Below are 2,531 nucleotides of genomic sequence, written 5' to 3' on the forward strand. Positions count from 1 at the left end.
ACCTCTTCACTTACCTTCAGCCTCTGTCAGCGGAGTTGCTGTAAATGAAGGAGAGAATGTGGATATTAAATTTACCAATGGAGTTTCTATAAACACCACCGTTTAACATATTTGCTGATGTGAGCACCCATTCTTAACTCCAATCGAAGCAGAAATCCCTATAATATTCGGTAATACTTATTCTTTGTCATATTTTGATCTTTCTTTCGATATGTATACATAACAGTCTAGTGATTGATCCTTGTTTATATTTGCCAGGAGAATGGTGGAATTTACCTGTTTATATTTGAAACTGAAATGAACCAGTATGGTAATGGACCTAACTCATCAGATGCTTATACAATTAATGGTTTGCCTAGATCACTCTACCTATGGTCCATTACACGTAAATTAAAATCATAACATAGCATCTAAAGTTAGCACATACATGAAATCCTTTTACATGAAATTTTGGAAGCTTCCCATATAATTCTTAAATTACTCTAAACATACAAACAAAAAGTCATTGTACTGTTAAGCAAATTATTTATTCATGTTGAAAATGACATAACACCACTCTTAATTAATTAAAAGTAATATATTTTAAAAACATCCGTTTAGCACATACACTTTTTTTTTTCTATGATATGCTTTACTTTTATTTTTATTCACAAAACATTTTTTAGTTGGTAGATCAACCACGCACTTATTAGCATGGGTTAGAGTCCAGATCAGAAAAAAAAATCATATATATTTCAGAACGTTAATTAGACAATCTAAAATCATATATACGTACCCCTCTGTTCCTAAAACCTCCTAAAACCTGTGCTTATTTTTCATCTTCAGGAATTGATGTGCTTTATTATCAAAAAAAAAAAAAAAAAAAAAAAAAAAAAAAAAAAAGGCTGAATATTGAATGGAAATGCCTTCACAACTTATTTGGTATGCCTCATAATTCTATATAAAAATTATATTTGTTATTTAGTCAATTCTTTTAATGAACAATTTAGTTGTTCCATGGTTGTTTTTTTTATCAACTCTAGATTTCATATTCATACACATTCTTAATGTAATTTCTCTTCTTTTGCTCCACATTTCATCACCATAGTTACTGATTTTTCGCTGTTTTAGTGGCAGATAAATTGAAGATAGGAAAATGGAATGTTAACTTATTACAGGTAGTAATCATTGGTTTATCACACTTCTGCACAAGCTAAGATGTTGACTGTAGATTTACTTGGTGCATAGTGATTGTTAATTATACATTCCTTAAATTGTTTTTTTATTTTTGCTATTTCTCTTTTTACAGGATTGGTATGTTTTTATCAAACAATTTAAGGGCATATTTTGTATTTTGTGGTTGTGTACAGGTATGGAGAATGCCAAAATTGTGGGTTGGATTTCTGAAATGCATTTCACAAACACAACCACATTCTTTTCGTTTTTATTAAAAGTAAGTATGTCCCCTTGTTCACTTTCACTTTCACTTTCATATTTTGTATTTGATTCTTTTTGGTTTATATTAAGTAAACTGCAGTATAATATAATAGAATAGAAAGTGTTGCTTTTTTTTTTTTGGGGGGGGGGGGGGGGGGGGGGGGGTGGGGAAAGTAGCACTATTTCACTCTTTCCTATTAACTTTTATAATCTACATGTTTATTAAATTTTAATAAATTATATAGGTATGGGTTGTATTGAAGCTTGGATTCTTGGAAAAAGGTATGTTACTACATGTGTATTAAATTTTAATATTTTATAACATAGATTGATGATGCTTAAAGCCTTTTTGAATACTAATGTGTTGATGATGAAAACATATATCATGTGGAAACAGAAGTATAACAATAAGAAGATGCTCCTTAATAGCAATGTAGTATTAGGTTATATAGTTAGCGAAAACCTCTTAATGACAAAGTACAATCAGATCCCCTTAATACCAATGTATTACAATTTTATGACATGATGTTATGGATGCAATTTATTATTCTTTATATATTTGTTTCCATATTTTTGTATTATGCGTAAATAAGTATCGTAAAGATGCGACGTAAATGTATATCGTAGATGGTTGCTGAAGTTTATGAGATGCAAATGCGTGTCATCTTGATTTATGACATGGGCTTTAATGATACGCAATGCGTGTCCTAAACATGCATCGTAAGGTTATGACACACAAATGCGTGTCGTCTTCCTTTATGACAGGGACTTCCTTGATACGCATTGCGCATCGTAAATGTTTGTCGTAAATGCGTGTCATAAATGCGCGTCGTCTATAGACGACGCGCAAAAGTGTGCCGTCTCTCGTTATGACAGGGCCTTCCTTGACATGCATTTGCGCATCGTCTGAGTGTTTTACGACGTGCATTGCGCGTCGTAAAAGGTTGTTTTTCTAGTAGTGCTTTTAGTGATGAACTTTAAACATCTAACATCTAGGCTTGAAGATCATCATATGCATGTCGGTTCAAGGACCATGCATGGTGTTAGAAGTGTTCAAAAGTCGTTTATGAAGAAAACTTAAGGTGTATGTGGTGATTTTCCACCAAAACATGTAG

General features: G+C 32.0%; 1 long non-coding RNA gene across 1 annotated transcript in view; it reads left to right on the forward strand.

Moving 5' to 3' along the window:
• Window positions 1-1,955, forward strand: part of LOC122196735 (uncharacterized) — a 4,479-nt gene extending 2,524 nt beyond the window's left edge. Inside the window, exons 10-14 of the long non-coding RNA XR_008229993.1 lie at window positions 1-170; window positions 259-310; window positions 1,111-1,157; window positions 1,350-1,432; window positions 1,662-1,955. The exon at window positions 1-170 is cut by the window's left edge and continues 111 nt beyond it. This is a non-coding gene — a long non-coding RNA (uncharacterized LOC122196735). The remainder of the gene's footprint in view (window positions 171-258; window positions 311-1,110; window positions 1,158-1,349; window positions 1,433-1,661) is intronic.
• Window positions 1,956-2,531: the final 576 nt, after the last annotated feature.

The sequence above is a fragment of the Lactuca sativa genome, chromosome 2 (assembly GCF_002870075.4).
Source record: "Lactuca sativa cultivar Salinas chromosome 2, Lsat_Salinas_v11, whole genome shotgun sequence".
Taxonomy (NCBI): domain Eukaryota; kingdom Viridiplantae; phylum Streptophyta; class Magnoliopsida; order Asterales; family Asteraceae; genus Lactuca; species Lactuca sativa.